Source organism: Lissotriton vulgaris, chromosome 11 (genome assembly GCF_964263255.1).
Source record: "Lissotriton vulgaris chromosome 11, aLisVul1.2, whole genome shotgun sequence".
Lineage (NCBI taxonomy): Eukaryota > Metazoa > Chordata > Amphibia > Caudata > Salamandridae > Lissotriton > Lissotriton vulgaris.
Window position 1 is genome coordinate 710507328 of NC_141699.1, and position 12661 is coordinate 710519988.

The 12661-nt window shown below is 53.8% G+C and overlaps 1 pseudogene; it reads right to left on the reverse strand.

Annotated features, from left to right (window-relative positions):
- Positions 1–413: 413 nt before the first annotated feature.
- On the reverse strand, positions 414–591 carry LOC147683364 (U2 spliceosomal RNA; annotated as a pseudogene).
- Positions 592–12661: the final 12070 nt, after the last annotated feature.

A 12661-nucleotide genomic window follows, 5' to 3' on the forward strand; every position in this document is an offset into this window, starting at 1 on the left:
TTCCATTTGGGGGATTAGGGGCTTACCGGTAATTTTTGGGGTTACCACCTGTTTATCGTTTTCACCTGAGGTCCTCCGCCTGGGTACCTGGGGTGTCACCCAGCAGACCACAATAGTCTTCAGTGCATGAAACACTGTCCAGTCACACCCTAGAGCTAAGGCAAGGGTTATAGGTTTTGCCACCTAAGCATGTATCCCCTTGCCAGAGGTCTGGGTGTTGTACAGGCCTGTGAAGGGTGTTAGGAGGTGTTTTAAGTGTCCAGCATTAGTCCACCCAAATGCCAGGAAAAAGAGAGTTGTAGGGAGCGTACATTACCGGTGCTCTAACGCTGACCACAGGTCCTTTGGAGTTCTATTTTGTGTTCCTAAGAAACAAACACACACCAGCACGCTGGTCCCCCTCCTGCTCGGTCAAGAGCTCGCTGTGCCGATCACAACATTTGCATAAATTAGCATAAAGCTAATTTACTCACTTCCAAGTCAAAGTCGTAATACTGTCAAAATCAAAATTTTACTAGTGCAAAAATTGTGCTTTCAAACTGATAAGAACAGATGCTAAACTTGATCTTAGCCAAAAGGACGAGATGATGGAGGGAATGCTGAACGATGCAAATATTCACCCCGGTCACTGATCTTAGTTATTTCCATCATTTTTTTTGCTCACCACGCCACCCCAGTTTGAACCCAGCAATATGTCAGTTAGGGCAAACATAGCAAACACAAAAAAATTATGGATGCAGTGTTGAAACTTTTCAACCACTCACACATAATCAAGAGATATGGTTTGAATCCATCATTCTGTTGCTCATTATCCCATCCCAGTTTGGATGCAGCTATATGCAAATTAGTCTTAGCCCTGCTCCTCATGGGAACAGTCCAGCCCGAAATTCCTAGACAGGTCCTTCCTGGACCGCAAACAACCATCCTGAAACTGGTTTCCAGGTATCACCCCTCATTAGCCAGGCTACCTAGAATCCAGTGGCATAGTGAGCACGGTACCCACATCTGGGTGTACCCATCCCACTTAGTGCGACCAAAGCAATAAAAAACAGACGATGCAAGCATTCACCCCCTATCACTGATCTGTGGCACACTGAGCACAAAACCGGTCCCAGGAAGCTTTTTTTCCAGCACAGGGAGGACCTTGACCAGGCAGATTGGGCTGGACTGTTGCCATGACGAGCAGGGTCAAAACTGATGTGCACATAGCTGGGTTCGAACTGGGGTGGCACGGTGAGGAAAAGAACGATTGATTCAACCTAGGTCTCTTGACTGGGGATGAGTGGTTGAAAAGTTTTAGCACTCCATCCATTATCTTGTTGTGTTTGCTATGTTTGTTGTAAGTGGGCAAGAGTATGCCCAGACATGGGTCTCTCACTTGCTGTGCCACTGGATTCAAGCTAGCCTGGCTGTTGATGGGTGATGCCCAAAACTGATCCCAGGATGCTTGTTTCTAGTCCAGGGAAGACCTAGCCTGGCAGTTCTGGCTGGACTGTTCCCATGAGGAGAAAGGCTCAAGACTGATTTGCATATGGCTGGATCCGAACTGTGGTGGTACAGTGAGCAAAAGAACAATGGATTCAATCCAGATCTCATGACTGGCAGTGAGTTGTTGAAATGTTTCAGCACTCCATCCATCATCTTGTTGTGTTTGCTAATAACTTTGGCACCAGTTGATGAATCTGCACAAAGCTTTGCAAAAAACAAATTTCAGCTACCTCCGTTCATTCATGGAAAGTGTTGCACTGATCCATCAAGCATAGGCCAAGAAAGATGGTGGTTCCCAAAATGTTGATTTCCCATGTTAAATCCCAAAAGACAATTAGGGAAGAAATACGGAAAAAATGGTTGAACAGAATTATGCCAAATCAGGCAGAAAGTTAGAATTTTACTCAGGAAGTGTGCTTTTTGATTATTATTGTAAATGTATTCAGCTATTTTTTAGATATTTACATTTGAAGAGGTAGACCTTGGACCTTTTTGGTATCGCAGGGCTCAGAATGGTCCGATGATACTGAAGGTTTTGATTAGTTGACTGCAACTACTACCAAAATATTGTGGGTACCAGTATATGACTCTGGGACTAAATTCACAAGTCCTGAATTTTTCAATTTTTTTTAAAGCCCTAAGGGGCAGGGTGGGCACCCCTAGGGCCATGTCAGGGTGAAGGGGGGCGGGGGGGGGGGGGGGGTTGGCAAAAGAAAATGCAGTGCAGAAGCATTCGCACAGAGAATAGGGTGGCAGTAGTGGAGGGCTATGGCAACACAGGGCCAAAGAAAGTATAACTAATCAGAGCGGGAGGGGACATAGCACAAACATGGCATAGGGGAGGGGGCAGGTACTTAGCAGAAATGGCACACAGTGGAGGCATAGAGGTAAGGAAATAATAAACTGTTCTCTTTGGTATTCGTGGCTCGTTAAAGTTTACTCGTTCTTACACACTCATTCAAACCAGTATGCCCCAATATGTGAAAAACGAAATAAGAAATATTAATGAATACATTGCCTTGCCAGTAACATAAAAATATCTCCTTCTTTATTTAAAGTTGTTACTTACAAAGTTAATGTTCTATTCTACACAATGTTAAAAACAATACACTCTCCTTAAAAAGGATTATGCTTATTTCATGAATGACAGAGACAACATCTCATCTAGTATATCCGTGTTTGTCTTTGATATTAGATGACAAATAGCACTTCACATTTTGTTATGTAACTATTCATTCACAAAGAATATTTTTCCAAATGTTAATCATACGCATGTATAATATCATATACTTAAACACACCCAGAGTGAAAACACAATATGTAAACAGGAACACGTCCACAATATAAAAACAATACTCAAAACAGTGGCAGTCGAGACAGCGTTTTGGTGGGATAGTGCTGGTTTATACCACCTTCTTCAGAACAGATTAAAAACACTATTGCCAAATCTAAAATAAAGGTTCATGTGCAGTCATATTCAATCTTCATCTTGATATGATGAAAGAGTGTTTCTTGGTGCCTTCAATACACCTCCAATGATCTTTAGATACAGGATGAATATTTACATAGAGATTTATCAATTCCTCTATGGTATACTTTGGATATAATTATTTGCTTCCTTTTACGTCCTAGCGATTTTATTTATCCTTTTGAATATATACTACTCAATCACGTTTTTCTTTGGGAATGCCTCTTATATCGGCTGTATGACCAGAAAAGTAACAGACGGCCCTTCTCAATCAAGGATCCAGTATCTAACGGTCGGGACGTGTTCCTGTTTTTATATTGTGTTTTAACTCTGGGTGCATTTAAATATATGATATTATACATGCTTATGATTGACATTTTGGAAAAATATTCTTTGTGAATGAATAGTTACATAACAAAATGTGATGCACCATTTTTCATCTAATATCGCAGACATACAAGGATACAGTAGATGAGATGTTGTCTCTATTGTTGGACAGGCCACATGAAGGGCTCGCTCCCTCCCCGCATGACAGGGCCCGAGCCCCGGCCCTCCAGGTGTTACCCACAGAAGCAACCCGCACCCCGTCCCCTACGGGACTCCTGCCCCCGGACATCTCTGTATCATGGGGCCGAGCCACTACCAGCTCCATCGCCCGGCCCGGCCGCCATCTTGGACCCTGCACCACGAGGCCGCGTGGCCTCGACTCGACCCTAACCCTGGGCCTGGCCAGGCCCCGACATCCCGGCACCACCATCCTCCCAGGAGGTGAACGGACCACTTGGCAGGTCAATGGGAGAAAGAAGTGTCGATGGCTCTCCCCCGCCAGGTGCCGATCGCCTCCAGCTCCCCCGGGCACTGGCTCCACCCCCCTGCTGGGTGTCTGGACTCCCTCATCCCGGACCTCCCGACCTCCAAGTGCGAGGGTCCGGACATCAAAGGGCGCCAGACCTATAACTGGGGCAGCTCCAGAGTAGGAAGGAGTTGTATCCTGGAGTCGAGAGACCCCGTAAAGAACTCATCCTTGACGGACTACTGGCGCTGCCGTAGCCCTGCCTTGTGAACTATCGTCCTGCCTGCTGGCGCTGCCACAACCTTCTGCATCCTTCATCCTCGTCGGGACCTGCTGGCGCTGCCGCGGACCGTTGTAACTACCAGCTTCACCGGGACCTGCTGGCGCTGCCGCGGACCGTCGCTACCTACGATCATCTCGGGACCTGCCGGCGCTGCCGCGGCCCGTCCACCTAGAACGCCGAGCTCGAGGATTGTGAGCTATCCATCATATCATCGCATCCACCAGATTGGTAACAAGACTGTCCCGCTACCCCCTTTCCCATCCAAGAGACTAGAATCGAGGGGACCCCTGAGTCCTGACCTCCTTGTACCATTCTATCGTACTGCAAGATTGCTTATAAAGAACGTTAAACCTTATCTTTGTGTGGTGTACATCTGTGGGGGGGAAGTTACTCGTCTGTACAATCGCTGGAGACGGCTCTCCCCGGAGACCTCTCCCCTTGTCCTCGGCCGACCCTCCAGGTCCGTCTAACATTGGTGGCCAGCGGCGCGATCCGAATCAACCCGTAATCGTACAGAGAGTAGCTCACCCCACGACTAAACCACAATGACAACCAAAGAGAGCGGATCCACCGAGAAATTCCAGATAGAGAAATTGGAAGAGTACAGCCATCGTGAGTTGAAACAATTTTGCATTGAACTAGGCATTGCTACCACCGGTCTGAGCACTAAAGACGATTTCAAGCACGCCATTGAGTCTTGGACAGAAACCGGGGCCGTCAGACCCCCGGACCAAAACATTGCAGCATCAGAAAGGAACACCACGGCTCCCGAGGAGCGAAGCACGGGTCTCTCGCAGGAAGAGATCCAAGAGAGAGAAAGAAGCAGACTACATGAGTTAGAAATGGCACGGCTCAAAATGGACGGTGAACTAAAATTAGCCGAACAAAAACTGAACCTAGAACATCTGCGGCTCCGAGAAGAATGGGAAGAAAAACAGAGGCAAAGAGAACTCGAAGAAAAGAGACTAGCGTACGAACATGAGCGCAAACTGGCAGAATTAGACCTACGGAAGCAAAACAAAGATCTGGGGGTGCCCGAGCAACCGCGCACCCCAGGAGCGATAGAAAAAAAGGTCGACAACCCCAAGGATGTCGTACGAGAATATTTCCGAGATGACGACATCCAACAGTGGTTCAAGGCCTACGAGATCGCCATGACCTCCCACCGGATCGACCGAAGTGACTGGGGAGCCGGTTTATGGGGGAGGTTTGTCAATGAAGGCCGCGATGCCCTGTTACAGCTCCCCAACCATCTGATGACATCCTATGACCACATGAAGGCTGCCCTCCTCACTCGATATGGGCTCACACCCGAAATGTACCGCCAGAGGTTCCGAGACTGCACCCGGATCCCGGGTACAACTTGGGTGGAATATGTAAACTATTTCAGCCGAGCCTTCGAGGGTTGGATCAAGGGGAGCCACGTAACGACCTACGAGCAACTTTTTAATCTCATGGTGTGGGAGCACCTCTCCAACAACTGCTTCGTCGAGCTCAGGCAGCACCTCCTCGACAGTAAATTGACTGATCCACGGCAGCTCGCCGCCGAGGCTGACCGATGGGAGAGCACCCGAGTAGGCCGGAGTGGGCCGCACGAACAGAACAGGAACAACCAAGGTCAGCACCGTCCCCGAGGAGGAGGAGGAGGCCAGGGACGGGGAAGAGACACCGCCCCAGCCGCTCCCGCTACCAGCACCCCGCCCCCGGCCAGCCAGGGGTTCCGAGCCAATGTCACGTGTCACCGATGCCAGCGAGTCGGCCACTACGCCAATGACCCGAACTGTCCACAGAACCAGACTCCGAGGCCCCGCCAGGTAGCTGCCGCCGCCCTGGGGGGAGAGCAAATCTCCGAAGAACAGGAAGAATGCGAACAAGAACAACACGAGTGGGAACCGGCCGCCATGGTGCTAGCGTGCCTAGGGGGAAGAGACATGGTCCCGTGGGCTCCCCTACCCGCCAACACCAGAAAATACAGTCAGTGGGTGAACATTAATGGGCGCAGGGCCGAAGCCCTACGTGACACGGGGGCCAGTGTGACGGCCGTCCGCTGTCACCTGGTGACCCCGGAACAGATCCTGCCGAACATCCTCTGCCCCGTCCGTTCAGCCGACAATTCCGAGAGTCTGTGTCGGATGGCCTGCGTCCCCTTCGAATGGGGAGGAGTCTCCGGCATGTTGAAGGTGACGGTCCGAGATGATGCCCCCGTGGACTGTCTCCTGGGGAATGATCTTGAGAGTTCCCCGTGGGCCGCCGTGGAAAGAAGAGAGCACCTGGGGATGTTGGGCCTCCCGGACTGGGCATGCGTAACCACTCGGTCCATGGCCGCCCGGGCCATCTCCCGACCTGAAGAACCAGAATGGCCAGCACCTCCTCCCCCGGTCGCTCCAGTAGAGGACACCGACCACACCAACCCCCCTGAGCAAACCCCCGAAGGGCTCGCTCAGCTCCAGGACCTTCCCGACCTGGCTCAGTGGCGTCAAGAAGGGGGGCCCACCCAGGAGCAGTTCCGTCAAGAGCAGAAGACCTGTCCCTCCCTCGAGGGACTGCGACAGCAAGCCCTCGCCCAGAGCGCGGGAGACACCGCCGGAGCCCATTGGATCTATTGGGACAACGTCCTGTTGTATAGTGAACAAAGAATCGCGGAGTTAGGGGCCAGTCGAGTGTTGGTGGTGCCCCTCCGTTTTAGAGACTTCTTGTTGAATTTGGCCCACGATGTCCCTCTGGCTGGACACCTGGGACAGGACAAAACCTACAGTCGCCTGGTGACCCACTTTTTCTGGCCAAAGATGAGAAACGACGTCCTCAACCACTGCCGGTCCTGCCCCACGTGCCAGGCCAGCGGGAAGAGCGGCTGCAAACTCAAAGCACCTCTGCAACCGTTCCCAGTTGTCACCACCCCGTTCGAGAGGGTGGGAATAGACATTGTGGGGCCCCTGGACCCCCGAACAGCACAAGGACATCGGTTCATCCTGGTACTGGTGGACCACGCCACCCGCTACCCCAAGGCTGTTCCCCTGCGAACTGTAACAGCCCCGGTGGTTGGCCGGGCCTTAATGGGGATCTTCTCCCGGGTGGGCTTCCCCCGAGAAGTCGTCAGGGACAGAGGCACAAACTTTATTTCAAAATATATGAAATCCCTCTGGCAACAGTGCGGGGTCACCTACCGATTCACGACCCCCTATCACCCTCAAGGAAACGGACTAGTCGAGCGGTTCAACCGCACGCTCAAGGGAATGATCGGGGGGTTGGAAGAGCCCCTCCGTCGCCAGTGGGATGTGCTACTCCCGTGCCTCCTCTTCGCCTATCGAGAAGTCCCCCAGAAGTCCCTCGGCTTCAGTCCTTTCAAACTCTTGTACGGACACCCTGTTCGAGGGCCCCTCAGCCTAGTCAAAGAAGGTTGGGAGATGGCCCCCCTGAAGACCCCTCCAGACGTCTTCAAGTACCTCCTGACCCTACGCAATCAGACCAGACGATTCAGAGAAATGGCAAAAGCGAATCTTGAGGCCAGTCAGGAGGACATGAAGCAATGGTACGATCAAAATGCCTCCTCCATCGAATTCGAACCTGGCCAACAAGTGTGGGTGATGTCCCCCACCGAACCGTGTGCCTTGCAGGACAAGTGGACGGGGCCCTTCAAAGTGGTCGAGCGCAAGAGCCCCGTCACCTATCTCATCGATATGGAACATCCCCGGAACCCCCTCCGGGTCCTCCATGCCAACAGACTCAAACCCCACTTTGTGCGCTCGGAGCTCAGCCTCCTGATGGCTACGGACAGTGGAGCGGAAGAAGACTCCGAGCCTCTCCCTGATCTCCTAAAGACCCGTGAGAAAGATGGATCCGTAGACGGGGTCCGACTCTCAGATGTCCTCACCCCGGAACAGCGCCAAGACTGCCGGGACCTCCTGCTGCAATTTGCGACCCTGTTTTCCCTCACCCCAGGGGTCACCCCCTGGTGCTTGCATGACGTGGACACTGGGGACAGTCCCCCTATCAGACATCGGGCGTACCGCGTACCAGATCGGGTACGTGCCTGCATCCAAGAAGAAGTGTCAAAGATGCTCATGCTCGGGGTCGTCGAGCCCTCGGACAGCCCCTGGGCCAGCCCGGTCGTGCTGGTCCCCAAAGCTGCTGCCCCCGGCACCACTCCTGAGCTCCGATTCTGCGTCGACTATCGGGGCCTGAACGCTGTCACCAGAACCGACGCTCATCCCATCCCCCGAGCAGATGAACTGATCGACCGCATGGGGGCTGCCCGCTACCTCAGCATCTTCGACCTGACAGCGGGCTACTGGCAGATCGGTCTCACACCCCGGGCCCAAGAACGATCCGCCTTTTCCACCCCCGATGGCCACTACCACTTCAAAGTCATGCCATTCGGCATGAAGAACGCTCCAGCTACTTTTCAGCGACTGGTGAACCAGGTATTGGCGGGACTCGAGGAGTTCAGCGCCGCCTACCTGGACGATATCGCTGTGTACAGCCGCCACTGGTCAGACCACCTCCGCCACCTCCGAGAGGTCCTGCAGGCCCTCCAACAGGCCGGCCTTACAATCAAGGCCAGCAAGTGCCAAATTGGTCAGGGGTCCGTGACCTATCTCGGACACCAAGTGGGAAGCGGTCTGGTAGCCCCTCTTCAACTCAAGATCGCTGCCATCCAGTCCTGGCAGCCTCCAGTCACGCAAACCGAGGTCTGAGCCTTCTTGGGGCTCACCGGCTACTACCGGCGGTTTGTGAGGGACTACGGCAGCATTGTGGGGCCCCTCACAGAACTCACATCCAAAAACCACCCGAAGGAGGTCAACTGGACTCCAGACTGTCAAGCGGCCTTCGAGAAGCTGAAGGCCGCCATGTGCACTGCCCCTGTGCTCCAGGCCCCCGACTACAGCCGGGAATTCCTCGTACAAACAGATGCCTCCGACCATGGCATCGGGGCGGTCCTCTCCCAGTTGAACCCCGAAGGACTTGACCAACCGGTGGCCTTCATCAGCAGATGCCTACTGGCCCGAGAACAGCGCTGGAGCACCATCGAGAGAGAGGCCTTCGCAGTAGTGTGGGCCCTCAAGAAGCTCCGGCCCTATCTCTTCGGTACCCACTTCCGGGTGCAAACAGATCATCGGCCCCTGCAGTGGCTAATGCAGATGCGGGGGGAAAATCTGCAGGGGATGGACTTCACTGTGGAACACCGACCTGGCCAAGACCACGCCAACGCGGATGGCCTGTCACGCTTTTTCCGCCTCGACGAGGAGAGTCCCCAAGAGGATGGGTGACTCTCCCCGCCTTCAGCTGGGGGGGACGCATGTTGGACAGGCCACATGAAGGGCTCGCTCCCTCCCCGCATGACAGGGCCCGAGCCCCGGCCCTCCAGGTGTTACCCACAGAAGCAACCCGCACCCCGTCCCCTACGGGACTCCTGCCCCCGGACATCTCTGTATCATGGGGCCGAGCCACTACCAGCTCCATCGCCCGGCCCGGCCGCCATCTTGGACCCTGCACCACGAGGCCGCGTGGCCTCGACTCGACTCTAACCCTGGGCCTGGCCAGGCCCCGACATCCCGGCACCACCATCCTCCCAGGAGGTGAACGGACCACTTGGCAGGTCAATGGGAGAAAGAAGTGTCGATGGCTCTCCCCCGCCAGGTGCCGATCGCCTCCAGCTCCCCCGGGCACTGGCTCCACCCCCCTGCTGGGTGTCTGGACTCCCTCATCCCGGACCTCCCGACCTCCAAGTGCGAGGGTCCGGACATCAAAGGGCGCCAGACCTATAACTGGGGCAGCTCCAGAGTAGGAAGGAGTTGTATCCTGGAGTCGAGAGACCCCGTAAAGAACTCATCCTTGACGGACTACTGGTGCTGCCGTAGCCCTGCCTTGTGAACTATCGTCCTGCCTGCTGGCGCTGCCGCAACCTTCTGCATCCTTCATCCTCGTCGGGACCTGCTGGCGCTGCTGCGGACCGTTGTAACTACCACCTTCACCGGGACCTGCTGGCGCTGCCGCGGACCGTTGCTACCTACGATCATCTCAGGACCTGCCGGCGCTGCCGCGGCCCGTCCACCTAGAACGCCGAGCTCGAGGATTGTGAGCTATCCATCATATCATCGCATCCACCAGATTGGTAACAAGACTGTCCCGCTACCCCCTTTCCCATCCAAGAGACTAGAATCGAGGGGACCCCTGAGTCCTGACCTCCTTGTACCATTCTATCGTACTGCAAGATTGCTTATAAAGAACGTTAAACCTTATCTTTGTGTGGTGTACATCTGTGGGGGGGAAGTTACTCGTCTGTACGATCGCTGGAGACGGCTCTCCCCGGAGACCTCTCCCCTTGTCCTCGGCCGACCCTCCAGGTCCGTCTAACATCTATCATTCATGAAATAAGCATAATTGTTAAGGAGAGTGTTTTGTTTTTAACTTGGTGTACAATAGAACATTAACTTTGTAAGTAGCAACTTTCAATAAAGAATGAGATATTGTTATGTTACTGGCAAGGCAATTTATTCATTAATATTTTCCTATTTTGTTTTTCACATATTGGGGCATTCTGGATTGAATGAGTAAGGTTTAACGAGCCACGCATACCAAAGGGAAGAGTTTATTATTACCGGTCTCAACCCAGTTCCCTTTGTTTTGAAGGGTCACTCTCTTTTTGTTTGAAGGCATAGATGTAAGATCAGCACAACGGACCAGAGAGAGAGAGGCCAGAGTCAAGCCCACGTGGCAGAGCACATATATAGAGAAGGAGTGACACTGGCAGGGACAGCAGTGGAGGGCAGCGGCAACACAGGGGCAATAGCAGCAGAATGGACCAGGATGGTAGGGGTCAGAGACACGCACATGGAGGATGAGGCAGAGGGAGCCTAGGCAGAAATGAAGGGCAGTGTCAGCACAGGGGCACAGGCCCCATAACGGGTCAAGGTGGAGGGGACAGAGACATGCACACAGGGAAACAAGGGAAAATGGGGGGAGGGGCAGCAATGGAGGGCAGTGACAGCACACTGGACTGGGAGGAAAGAGATCGGCGGAGCAGAGGGCGAGGGCAACAACAGAAGGCAGTGGCATCACAACAGAGAAGGGAGGGAGATAGCAAGGACATGCACTAGGAGAAGGAGAGAGAGGTGGCAGAGGCAGCAATGGAAGGCTGTGGGAGCACAGACATAGTGGTAGCACAATAGACGAAGGATGGAGGTGTGCGGGGCTCACAAAAGAGAACGGAGGGCTGGGGAGCAGAGGGAGCCATGGAAGGTCAGTGCCAGCACAGGGTAGGTCCTACCATAATAGAACATTGATGGAGGTGGCAGGGGCATGCTCACAGAGGATGAGGGAAATATGTGGCAGACAGCAATGAAATGCAGTGGCAACCCAGGGAAAGTAGACCCAGAGAGAGAGGCCGGGCAGGGGCACACATATGAAGAACGACAGGACGAGGGAGGGCACAGGGGCAGCACAACAAACTGGGGATGGAGGGGACATGGAAAGCACATGAACTACAAAGTGGAAGGGGTGAGGGGCAGTAGCAGGACAACAGACCATAGAGGGAGAGGGCAGGTGGCATGCACGCGGAAACAGGGCAAAAGGTGGTAGGTGCAGCAAAGGCAGTACAAAGGACCTAGGGGGAAGACTGCACATGGAGGGAAGAGTGAGTGGGGTGAGAGAGCAGCAAAGGGACACTGGCAGCTGAATTAACCAGGGAAAAGAGGAGCCAGAGTCACTCACAGAGAACATGGAGAAAGGGGGAAGGGATATCACTGGAGAACAGAGGCAGCACATGGACTGTGGCAGTACAACAGACCAGGGAGGGAGTTCAAGAGTACGCACATGGAGGTTTGGAGGCAGGTGTGGCAACATAAAACAGTGGTAAATCAGGGTATTGGCTGCATGACTTACTAACTAGGGTCAGGGGTCAAGGACAGCAATGGAGAGCAGTGGCAGCCAAAGGAGCAGGGAGAGATATTGCAAGGGCATGCACACTCAGAACTGGGGAGGGGCAGAGCAGGAAAGCAGGGCTTGACAGAGCAATGGACAGGGGACAGGGACATGCACAGAGGGACAGTGGGCAAGTGGCAGGGACAGCAGTGGAGGACAGTGGCAGCATAGGGGCAGTGACAGAACAAGAGACTAGGGAGGGAGAGGGCTGGGGTCTGCACATGGAGATCAGGAGTCAGGGAGAGGGGACAGGGGTGGTAGGGGCAGGGTTCAGAAACAAAATGACAATGGATGCACAGGGACAGTGACAGCACACCAGACCATCAAGGGAGGGATCAGGACATGCACACGGAGAACGGGAGGCAAAGGAGAAGGCCAGCACCAGAGGGCAGAGTCAGTGGCAGCAAAGCAGATCATGAAGATAGTGGGTAGAGCCATGCACACGGAGAAGGAAGGGCACAGGTTCTTCGGAGGGCAGTGGCAGCACAACAGACCAGAGAGGAAGAGAGGGAGTATGGGCATGCACAAAAAGTGGAGCGGGGAGTACTAACAGTGGAGGGCAGTGTCAGCACAGTGGACCGGAGGGGGGGGGGCAGGGGCATGCATACAGAGAGCAATGGGCAGGGTAAAGGTGAAAGCCCACCAATAGAGGCCAGTGGCAACGAAACTGACCAGAGGCGCTGGGGCAGGGGCATACACAAGGAGGCAG